This window comes from Lepisosteus oculatus, chromosome 14, assembly GCF_040954835.1.
Source record: "Lepisosteus oculatus isolate fLepOcu1 chromosome 14, fLepOcu1.hap2, whole genome shotgun sequence".
Taxonomy (NCBI): domain Eukaryota; kingdom Metazoa; phylum Chordata; class Actinopteri; order Semionotiformes; family Lepisosteidae; genus Lepisosteus; species Lepisosteus oculatus.
The window spans coordinates 45,917,981-45,929,851 of record NC_090709.1 but is presented as its reverse complement, the minus strand read 5'-3'; the positions used below and the strand labels follow the sequence as shown (position 1 = coordinate 45,929,851).

The window sequence follows — 11,871 nt, the reverse complement described above, 5'->3', positions numbered from 1 at the left end:
AGGCAACTACTGAGACAGTTAACATTAAACACGTGAAATGCGAGATGTTGTGATTTTTTTCCCGCTTAAGGCTTCTATCGTTTCTACTCTAACGAGAAAGACCTCTTTATTAGAAGTGAGATTTTAACAAACGTCTCCAGGGTTAACTGCGACCTGAACGTAACGCCTTAGACCACCAGCCATCTGGCCTGTGGTACTTAGAGCAGTGCTCAATAAAAATGATCAAAAACCGAAAGCGATTCTTATGCGGATCAGTATATTCCGATACCACTGGTTCTGCAGAAGAAATAAGAAAAGCCGAACTCAAAGCAGTGTGTTGCCATTACGGGTACTGTGCAGCTGCTTTAAGATCTACTCACACCATTAAGGCTACCTAGTTAAAAAAAACTTATCGTCATCTTTTTGAACGTGATTATTAGACACCCGTTAAATCTCCACCGAGGTTTCTTGAGAGATCGTTCAGCGAGCGAGTATTAAAAAACTACGTCGCTTCCAACCTCTGCTCTCACTGTAAACTCGGACGTGATGTTCTGCAGAGTTGCAGTGTGCCTTTCCTCTTGTCGTATTCAAGAGTACACACTGTGTGAGCTCCTCACTGCGTGTTCTGTACTCTACTGTGATTTAATTTAGATGATTACGTGGAGTAGAGTGAACATTTTCGGTTTGTGAAATGAAACACTAAATACACTACTGTAAATACAAGTAATGGACATTTAAAATAACCACAGTACAGCTAGAAGAGTGAAAGATAAAAGACTATTTAGGATGACATTCACAATAGACACAATAAGAACAGCACAACCGCCCGAACAGGGACTTGAACCCTGGGCCCTCAGATTAAAAGTCTGATGCTCAACCGACTGAGCTATCCGGGCTCTGAAAGAAGGTTAGCACTGTCGGGATGACCACTGACAGACTTTATCCAGAAGTGACGGCACCACTCCCAGTAGAATGAGTGAGAAATAAAGCATTACATGGGTAGTTAAGGGGCTCCCACAATCCATCTTTCCTCACATTACTGATTTTTTTCAATAGCATTTTGACCTTTTTCACATTCAGATTTTTTTCTCATTTAATAAAATCTTTTAATCAACAACATTAAAAAGAAAATAAATGGAACGTTTTTTGGAACAATAATTAAAAAAAATATTTCAATGCCTTGGTTGTATACGTGTGCACACCCTTTATAAAGGGAGTTGCAACAGTGCTGAAATTTAAAGAGCATTTCTGTAGAGAAAACAGCCTTGATGTTCAGCTTAGAGAGCTTGTCTTTTCGAAATTCTATTTCTTAACACCTTGCACAGCCTCCCGACAGACTAACAAATATTTTTTGGAGAAATTGGCTCACACACCGGAAGACACTAACGTTTATTTACTTTAGAGTAAGTGAATAACAGTTTAACCGAAAAAGTTTGTAATTGTGATTTTGTTAAAATTCAATAAATCGTCTATCAACAGTTAGAATTTATTAAGAAATTGTTTTATTTCATAAACTATAAGACAATTCAGAGAGTTTATAGGTCATATCCGTCGCTTATGTTCTTTTAACTCTAGCGTTCAGGATCCAAACCCAGGTGCGGACGGTTGTGTTTCTTGAATCTCTTGTAATGATCAAAAGTCGATGTGTAGTCCTTCAGTACTTTCTCCAGTTGTGCCATGGATATTTTATACGTTCAATACTTGTCATGCTCTTTTGCATTTTCCTTAATAAACGGAAAAAGTTCAAAGTGTGTTTATGGCTGTGCTTCACATCTACACGACAGCACTTGTAACAGTACAGGACACGCAGTGAGGAGTTCGTGAAGCTTTCAGTTTAATGCGGAGTTCAGAAGGAGGATTCGCTCGCTGAATGATCTCTCAGGAAATCCCGGGTGAGATTCAACAGGTGTTTTCTGCAACAGCCATGACAAGTGTGAAGCAATCTCAGGATTTCCTGAATTTGAACTAAATTATTAGTTCAAATAATTTAGGATTTAACAGAACTAAAAGAGGTACATTTAAAACAGCAGCGCAACTCTGCAGCACGTCGAGTGTGCCTGCATTTAATTGTGTAAACCTGGCTCTCTCTGAACACAAGCAAAGAGTTCTCACTCACCAGAAGATTGCGATGTGAGTACTGTAATATAAAGCACCTGGAGATGCCAGGGATTGAACCCGGGACCTCAGACATGCGAAGCATGCGCGCTACAACTGAGCTACATCCCCGATGAAAAAGTTTACGGAATTACTTAGAGATGTGCAAAGGCTCACTGATCACACCACTCATGAAGATTGTCTGCAGTTTCCCACTTTCGCGTTTCTTCTACTACAGAGTAAATTCATAGGAATGAAAAAATAAGGAAGGAAAAATAATGGCATCGAAGCTTCAAGAGACTGTGCACAAATTAATCTGTTATTTTTGCATCCAGTTACATGGGCGACGGTGGTTGATTCCCAGACGGGGGAGTGCTTTTTTTCTACCTCCTTACTCGACTGTCTTTCAATTCTATTTTATTTGTAAGCTTTTTGCATCTTTTAAGTGCTCTTGATTAAACTATGCATAGAAAAACAGCAGTGCTGATGATTTAATGTAAAAGGGTGAAACGACGCCCCAACCACAGGAATGGTAACAGGAAGGATCGTGTTCTTATTTAATATGTCCTTTTGAGGTGTCTTGTCAATGCACACAGGCGGTAGAGCTGAATAATTTACTTTTAGTGGTGTTTTTAAACAAAGATGGAACACGTTCTTTCTATACCAGGAAGAAAGGAGCAGACTTTACCTTTAAGAGGCAAAAATGACACCTTATCAAAGCTAATATTAATTAAAATGACATCACAACAAAAGAGTGTAGCCTTGAGTGAATAAAGCCTTGAGTGGAGCCTTGAGCTTTCATTGGACGTCTGTGTCTCCATAACTTTGTAGGTGAGAGAGAGGAGTGTGATAATTTGCAGGTGCTTCTCGGAAGTGCGTTGGTGGTACAGGCGCCTTCCAAATAATTGAGTCAGGTTTGAATCCCAGCCAGTGCAAACCCAAATCTTTTCAAGATAATCTGTGGTCCGCTAACACATCTTTTGAAACACTACAACAGGTAACACCCGTGTGAAACATCATGAGCATCTGTTAAACCTCTCTACCTGCCCGTTCCTCACAGAGACATGACGAGGGTCTAAGGGGACATTTTGAGCCGTAGAAACATTTTATCATTCCGTACTTTCCTGTGCAGTCAGGCCAGTTCCACTTTAACTGCGCCCGACAACGGAGGTCGTTTTGAAAACTACGAGAGTAAAGGCACACTGCACGTCTGCAGAACATCACGTCCGAGTTTAAGGACAGCAACATCAGAGATTGGAAGCTAGGGAGTTTCAGGTCTGTGTTTTTATTATAGGTTCAAAAAAATCTGAATACCTTTTCAAGAAGTATTTCAGAATCCCAGTCAAATCCAGTACGAATGCTGCATAGATCTGCATTGTACAATTAGTATACTGTTTGTCCCTTGAATCAAACACGCCTTATGAAGCATTTCTAAAACAGGAGAGATCGTTAGGGAATGCGTCTTCCTGTAAAAATAAAATGACTTCAAGGGCACTATAAGCAGAGGTGCTCTACAGAAGAACTATAGCCAGAGATGCCAAAGAGGTCGAGATTTCACCACGTGAGAGAAAGCATCTCAGAAATGAAGTTGTGGTCGTTTCCACGCCTCATAAAACCATGTGGAGTAGAGTGACAAGATCTACTTGAACATTTTCGGTTTGTGAAATGAAACACTAAATGCACTACTGTAAATACAAGTAATGGACATTTAAAATAACCACAGTACAGCTAGAAGAGTGAAAGATGAAAGACTATGTAGAATGACTTTCACAACAGACTTAAGAACAGCACAATCGCCCGAACAGGGACTTGAACCCTGGGCCCTCAGATTAAAAGTCTGATGCTCTACCGACTGAGCTATCCGGGCTCTGAAAGAAGATCGACACTGTCGGGATCCTCGCAATTAACCTGTCTCTTGTGCCGAAGAGCAGTCATACCTGACCCGTCTGGAATGACCACCGACAGACTTTATCCAGAAGCGACGGCACCACTCCCAGTAGAATGAGTGAGAAATACAGCATGACATGGGTAGTTAAGGGGCTCCCACAATCCATCTTTCCTCACATTACTGATTTTTTTTCACATTCAGATTTTTTTCACATTTAATAAAATCTTTTTATCAACAACATTAAAAAGAAAACAAATGGAACATTTTTTGGAACAATAATTAAAAAAATCTTTCAATGCCTTGGTTGTATACGTTTGCACACCCTTTATAAAGGGAGTTGCAACAGTGCTGAAATTTAAAGAGCATTTCTGTAGAGAAAACAGCATTTTTTCTGCCTTGATGTTATAGGGAGCCTGTCTTTTAGAAATTCTATTTCTTAACACCTTGCACAGCCTCCCGACAGACTAACAAATATTTTTTTGGAGAAATTGGCTCACACACCAGAAGACACTAACGTTTATTTACGTTAGAGTATGTACAACTCAGGCTTTAACAAATGTTCATGATGTTTCACACGGGGTGTTACCTGTTGTAGTGTTTCAAAAGATGTGTTAGCGGACCACAAATTATCTTGAAAAGATTTGGGTTTGTACTGGCTGGGATTCAAACCCGACTCAATTATTTGGAAGGCGCCTGTACTACCAACGCACTTCCGAGAAGCACCTGCAAATTATCACAATCCTCTCTCTCACCTACAAAGTTATGGAGACACATACGTCCAATGAAAACTAATTTTATTCACTCAAGGCTCCACTCTTTTGTTGTGATGTCATTTTAGTTGATATTAGCTTTGATAAGGTGTCGTTTTTGCCTCTTAAAGTTAAAGTCAGCTCCTTTGTTCCTGGTATAGAAATAACATGTTCCATCTTTGTTTAAAAACACCACTAAAAGTAAATTATTCAGCTCTAACGCCTGTGTGCATTGATAAGACATCTCAAAAGGACTTATCAAATAAGAACACGATCCTGCTTGTTACCATTCCTGTGGTTGGGGCGTTGTTTCACCCTTTTATGTTCTTCTACAATATTTGCAGACAGGGCTTTATCACTCGAGTTGTACAGAACAAGTGTGCATCGGTCCATGAAAATCATCAGTAGTGCTGTTTTTCTATGCATAGTTTAATCAAGAGCACTTAAAAGATGCAAAAAGCTTTCAAATAAAACAGAATTGAAAGACAGTCGAGTAAGGAGGTAGAAAAAAAGCACTTCCCCGTCTGGGAATTAACCACCGTCGCACGTGTGACTGGATACAAAAATAATAGATTAATTTGTGCCCAGTCTCTTGAAGCTTCAATGCGATTATTTTTCCTTCCTTATTTCTTCATTCCCATGAATTTATTCTGTAGTAGAGGAAACGCGAAAGTGGGAAACTGCAGGCATTCTTCGTGAGTGGTGGATTGTGATCAGTGAGCATCTGCACATCTCTAAGTCTGTTCCTTTACGTTTTTCATTGTAAAAACATTGGGGATGTAGCTCAGTGGTAGAGCGCATGCTTTGCATGTATGAGGTCCCGGGTTCAATCCCTGGCATCTCCAGGTGCTTTATATTACAGTACTCACATTGCAATCTTCTGTTGAGTGAGAACTCTTTCCTTGTGTTCAGAGAGAGCCAGGTTTACACAACTAAATGCAGGCACACTCGACGTGCTGCAGAGTTGCGCTGCTGTTTTAAATGTACCTCATTTAGTTCTGTTAAATCCTAAATTATTTGAACTAACCCTAACCCTAATAATTTAGTTCAAATTCAGGAAATCCAGAGATTGCTTCACACTTGCCGTGGCTGTTGCAGAAAACACCTCTTGAATCTTACCCGGGATTTCTTGAGAGATCATTCAGTGAGCGAATCCTCCTTCTGAACTCCGCACTGTCCTGTACTGCTCTCGTGTAGATGTGAAGCGCAGCCATAAACACACTTTGAACTTTTTCCGTTTGTTAATGAAAATGCAAAAGAGCATGACAAGTATTGATCGTATAAAATATCCATGGCACAACTCGAGAAAGTACTGAAGGACTACACATCGACTTTTGATGATTACAAGAGATTCAAGAAACACAACCGTCCGCACCTGGGTTTGGATCCTGAATGCTAGAGTTAAAAGAACATAACCGACGTTTATGACCTATAAACTCTCTAAATTGTCTTATAATTTATGAAATAAAACACTTTCTTAATAATTACTTACTGATGATAGACGATTTATTGAATTTTAACAAAATCACAATTACAAACTTTTTCGGTTAAACTGTTATTCACATACTCTAACGTAAATAAACGTTAGTGTCTTCCGGTGTGTGAGCCAATTTCTCAAAAAAAATATTTGTTAGTCTGCCGGGAGGCTGTGCAAGGTGTTATAAAATAGAATTTCTAAAAGACATTCTCCCTAAGCTTAAGGCAGAAAAAATGCCGTTTTCTCTACAGAAATGCTCTTTACATTTCAGCACTGTTGCAACTCCCTTTATAAACGCATACAACCAAGGCATTGAAAGTTTTTTTTTTAATTATTGTTCCAAAAAATGTTCCATTTGTTTTCTTTTTAATGTTGTTGATTAAAAGATTTTATTAAATGTGAAAAAAATCTGAATGTGAAAAAAGGTCAAAATGCTATTGAAAAAAATCAGTAATGTGAGGATAGATGGATTGTGGGAGCCCCTTAACTACCCATGTCATGCTGTATTTCTCTCTCATTCTACTGGAAGTGGTGCCGTGGCTTCTGGATAAAGTCTGTCAGTGGTCATTCCAGACGGGTCAGGTATGACTGCTCTTCGGCACAAGAAACACGTGACTTGCGAGGATCCCGACAGTGTCGACTTTCTTTCAGAGCCCGGATAGCTCAGTCGGTAGAGCATCAGACTTTTAATCTGAGGGCCCAGGGTTCAAGTCCCTGTTCGGGCGGTTGTGCTGTTCTTAAGTCTATTGTGAATGTCATTCTAAATAGTCTCTTATCTTTCACTCTTCTAGCTGTACTGTGGTTATTTTAAATGTCCATTACTTGTATTTACAGTAGTGTATTTAGTTTTTCATTTCACAAACCGAAAATGTTCAAGTAGATCTTGTCACTCTACTCCACGTAATCATCTAAATTAAATCACAGTAGAGTACAGAACACGCAGTGAGGAGCGCACACAGTGAGTACTCTTGAATACGACAAGAGGAAAGGCACACTGCACATCTGCAGAACATCACGTCCGAGTTTACAGTGAGAGCAGAGGTTGGAAGCGACGTAGTTTTTTAATACTCGCTCGCTGAAAGATCTCTCAAGAAACCTCGGTGGAGATTTAACGGGTGTCTAATAATCACGTTCAAAAAGATGACGATAAGTTTTTTTTTTAACTAGGTAGCCTTAATGGCAACACGGTGTGAGTAGATCTTAAAGCAGCTGCAGACAGAGTACCCGTAATGGCAACACACTGCTTTGAGTTCGGCTTTTCTTATTTCTTCTGCAGAACCAGTGGTATCGGAATATACTGATCCGCATAAGAAGCGCTTTCGGGTTCTGATCATTTTTATTGAGCGCTGCTCTAAGTACCACAGGCAAGATGGCTGGTGGTCTAAGGCGTTGCGTTCAGGTCGCAGTTAACCCTGGAGACGTTTGTTAAAATCTCACTTCTAATAAAGAGGTCTTTCTCGTTAGAGTAGAAACGATAGAAGCCTTAAGCGGGAAAAAAATCACAACATCTCGCATTTCACGTGTTTAATGTTAACTGTGTCAGTGGTTGCCTCAGTGATTGATGGCTCTTCTCCCTAGCAGGGTGACGGCAAACTTCTTCAGAGAGGGAGTCTCCCACGCACGGCTTTTCTTTATCAAGAGCTGAGACAACAGAGACAACAGAAACAGACTTCAAACTGACATGAATTACTTCTTGAGCGTTTATGACCGTCTTTAAAAGCTGAGAGCAAGTGAAAAAGTCTTTAGAAATGAGGAAATGACTGCTGACAGTAAACAGAGCTGACGCTCAGCTCCAGACAAGTGCTCCTCGTTAGTATAGTGCTGAGTACCCCCGCTTGTTGCGCGGGAGACTGGGGTACCTTTCTGTGACAGGGCGCTGAAACACACTTAAAAAGTGTGTACTGTGTACTACGTTTCGGACTAGTTACGGCGGTAGAATATGGAGATCATCTCCAGCTTTGAGCTCAACTGCAACAAGAAGTCATGCTAAATGTAGTATTGTAACGCTTACGGCCGACAAGCACTGTGTAAGAGCCAGCGTACCAGAGCGGGTGACGTCACCGCCCTTCCCTGTGATAGCAGGACTACAGCTACTGGGCTGTAGAGAGATCTCTCTTTAGCTCACGGGGCTAGGTCGCTGCAGAGAGACGCGGAAGTCCCGGGTTCGAGCCTCCAGTCGGGATGGGGCTGACCAGATGCGGCAAGGGCGCCTGCCTGAGCTCCCGTTGCGTTACAGTATAGTGAGTAGACATCGCGAGACAACAGAACGAGAGAGTAGAAGGCGGGAATATATGGTGTAAGGGCGTGATCTGTGTAGTTAACAAAATAGTTAAAATAATATAAAAACGTCTCTTTATTAAGATACACAACATTTATGGCGACGAGAGATGAGTGGTTGACGGACTCAAAGCGAGCAGAACACTGCAGATTTTAGTTCTCTTGCTGGTAGAAACGAACTTCTGAATTTTCGGACTTTTCGTTTAGCTTGCGCCATGGAAGATATGGCAGCCGCGCCGAGAAGCTTTGCTTATGCCCTGCTTTTTCCACCGCTTCTACTGAACCTCGGAGCTCCGGATTTGAATAAGGAATACAAGATATGGATGGAGTCGTACAGATTATTTTAAATAGCCAGTGGATCTACAGAAGCTCAGGATGCCGTAAGACGGGCTACACTACTGCACTGTATCGGGGCTCCCGTGCAGCGGATTTTCGCCAACCTCCCTGGAGAAAAAGGTACATATGAACAGACTGTAGCTGCCTTAGACGCTTACTTTACACCGCGGAGAAAAGTGGTTTTGGAACGGCATAAATTTAGGCAGAGAACTTAGTCTCAGGATGAATCTGTTGTTGCTTTTGTGACTGCACTAAGAGAACTGGCTAAATCTTGTGACTTTGGAGTATTGGAAACTGACATGTTAAGATATCAACTTGTGGAAAAATGTGCACATAAGAGACTATAAATTGCTGCAGGAGGAAGGGCTGACTTTAGAAAGAGCTCTTACAGTCGCTAGAATTCACGAATTCATGCTCAAGCAGAATCAAGAATGCTTTCTGACCACAGTGACAAAGTGACACTGAACGGGGCGTTCGCTCAAACTTTACAACCAAAAGCCCAACAGCAGGACGCAGTCATGCAAGAGATATAGAAGAACAGGGGACGGCTGACATTACATGTTACAGGTGCGGACTAACAATGCACAAAGCAGATGAATGCGGAGAGTGAACAGCAAGATGTCTACACTGTAAGAAAACAGGACATTATGCACACGTCTGCAGAACATCACGTCCGAGTTTAAGGACAGCAACATCAGAGATTGGAAGCTAGGGAGTTTCAGGTCTGTGTTTTTATTATAGGTTCAAGAAAGTCTGAATACCTTTGCAAGAAGTATTTCAGAATCCCACTCAAATCCAGTACGAATGCCGCATAAATCTGCATTGTACAATTAGTATACTGTTTGTCCTGAATCAAACACGCCTTATGAAGCATTTCTAAAACAGGAGAGATCGTTAGGGAATGCGTCTTCCTGTAAAAATAAAATGACTTCAAGGGCACTTAAGCAGAGGTGTGAAAGCCTGCTCTACAGAAGAACTATAGCCAGAGATGCCAAAGTTGCGGTCGTTTCCACGCTTTATAAAACAACTACGTCAAACAACAAAAGGTGAAGAGCTGCTGTTGAGAACAACGCGGCCAAGCGCTCTAAGGAGCTGGCTTAAACCTCCAGGCTCTTCAGGAGCATCTGTTGGAGTCACACTGCTACAGTGTATCGCCTTGTTAAGTATCCCTTTTATTGTTGTTGCTGCCTCCAGGCGATGTAAACCAGATTCAGAAAAAAATAATTTGAACAACATTATTCCCATATTTACTTGAAGGCGTGGTGGACAAGTGGTAAGGTGTTGGTCTCGGAAACCGAAGATTGTGTGTTCAAGCCTCTCCCGTGCCTGTTTTATTTGTCTCCGCTTTCCTTTGGTTTCAAAGTCTTCAAAAACTCCATATGTAGGAGTCTCAATAGTAAGAGAGCATAACTGCAGCCAGTGATTAGTATTCTTGCATATCCTGCCTTGTTTTTTAGTCGACAAAGCTTGTCTCTCTTCACACCCATCTTCCGAATGATTGCCTCAGCATTGGAAAGGAACGTGCGCTTGGTACAGCCCCCCACTCCACGGTCTGATCACAAACAAATCGGGTGAGCTGTCAGTCCAGGTTGGAAGTAACGTTCGAAATCACTAAAAATCTGACTTAGGAACGAGAAGACCGTGTTTTTTTAAACGAGTAAACGATAAAATAATATACTGCCTGCAAGACTATGTCAAGTTCAAGTTCAAGTTTATTGTCATTATACTCATACACAGGTATATGGTATAACGAAATGCTATTTAGCTAGCTCTCGGACATAAGTAGTACAAAGAAAAAAACACAACAACAATACAATTGTATAACAAAAGAAAGACAGAGACAACAACCAATGTGCAAAAAACAACAACAGGCAGTGTGCAAAACAACAAAAATGTAACAGGTTATGTGCAAAACCATGCATCAAAAGAATGAAATAAAGGGATAGAAATGATGGGGAGTGAGCTTTTGACATGTATGGTAGAGGTAGATTTTCAGTGTGTCTGGGTTTTTGGTAAGAAAGAAGGCACTGTGAGGCTCAGATCATAGGTGAGAGGTGAGGAGAGAGTGAGAAAGGCTGGGAGTTTAATAGTTTGATAGTGCGGGGGTAAAAACTGTTTCTGAGTCTGGTATTCCGGACCCGAATGCTCCGGTACCGTTTTCCATGTCATGCTAAACGCCACAAATTGTGTTCGTCCATTCGTATCAATCATCCTAAAGTTACGGAAAATTGCATGCGACTGGTGCAATCAGCACACATTTTTTCAGGATAGTCGAGCAGTTTAAAACAGCAAATTCACAGCTTCGTGTCTTATAAGCTTTGTGTTTCACTCTCCAAATAGAGGCATGGGTTCAAATCCCACTCCCGACAATCAGGCGTTTTACCCTGTCTTTTTTACCTGCCTTTACACTGTTTCAGTCTTGTTGTGCTCGCTGACAATCACAGTACGAGGAAAACGGAGAAACTGCTTAGCAAAAACATAACGGACAGAAAAAAGCTTAGTAAACACGTGAATGTGATGAGCAGTAGTAAGGTATGCATTCAAATGTTTAAGGCTGATTTATAACAGCAGCAGAAGAAAGGTGCAGCCTTTGTGAGAATTTGCGGGTTTTTATGCTGCTTGGACTTCTTTCAAGCCTATGAAGTGACCCCTGTTTTATTTTCATTTTCAAACTTCAGAACCGAATAACAAAAAGGTTTCATGTGTGGCAGCATTCCATTGCAAATACCGTTTTCATGATGTATTCAGCGACGGGAATGAAATATTTTAGTGCTGGCTCAAATGCGAGGAATTTCAGAAAAACCTGGAAAAGCAACGCTTGCAGTAAATGACAAATGTAAAGCGTGTAGTCAGCATGAACAGAACAACGCAATGCTCTGTAAAAACGATCTGAAGCCGCAATTACTCTTTTATCTCAGGCAGTTCATTCCGATACGATGTTTCCGCAGAATAAATGAAATGCCGAACTCCAAACATGTTGTTGTCATTATTGTTACTCCTGCTGCTGTAGTTTTCCCAGTGGGCAAAAGACGTACAGATGCAGCCATTCAAAGTGTGCGGTACAGACACGT

At 41.1% G+C, this 11,871-nt stretch overlaps 4 non-coding genes across 4 annotated transcripts; 2 read left to right on the top strand and 2 right to left on the bottom strand.

Annotated features, from left to right (window-relative positions):
• Positions 1 to 802: 802 nt before the first annotated feature.
• trnak-uuu (transfer RNA lysine (anticodon UUU)) lies at positions 803 to 875 on the bottom strand. Its single transcript has one exon. It is a non-coding gene; the product is annotated as a tRNA-Lys (tRNA).
• A 2,992-nt stretch (positions 876 to 3,867) lies between these two features.
• On the bottom strand, positions 3,868 to 3,940 carry trnak-uuu (transfer RNA lysine (anticodon UUU)). Its single transcript has one exon. It is a non-coding gene; the product is annotated as a tRNA-Lys (tRNA).
• A 1,543-nt stretch (positions 3,941 to 5,483) lies between these two features.
• On the top strand, positions 5,484 to 5,555 carry trnaa-ugc (transfer RNA alanine (anticodon UGC)). The gene has a single exon. It is a non-coding gene; the product is annotated as a tRNA-Ala (tRNA).
• Positions 5,556 to 6,839: 1,284 nt separating this feature from the next.
• trnak-uuu (transfer RNA lysine (anticodon UUU)) lies at positions 6,840 to 6,912 on the top strand. Its single transcript has one exon. It is a non-coding gene; the product is annotated as a tRNA-Lys (tRNA).
• Positions 6,913 to 11,871: the final 4,959 nt, after the last annotated feature.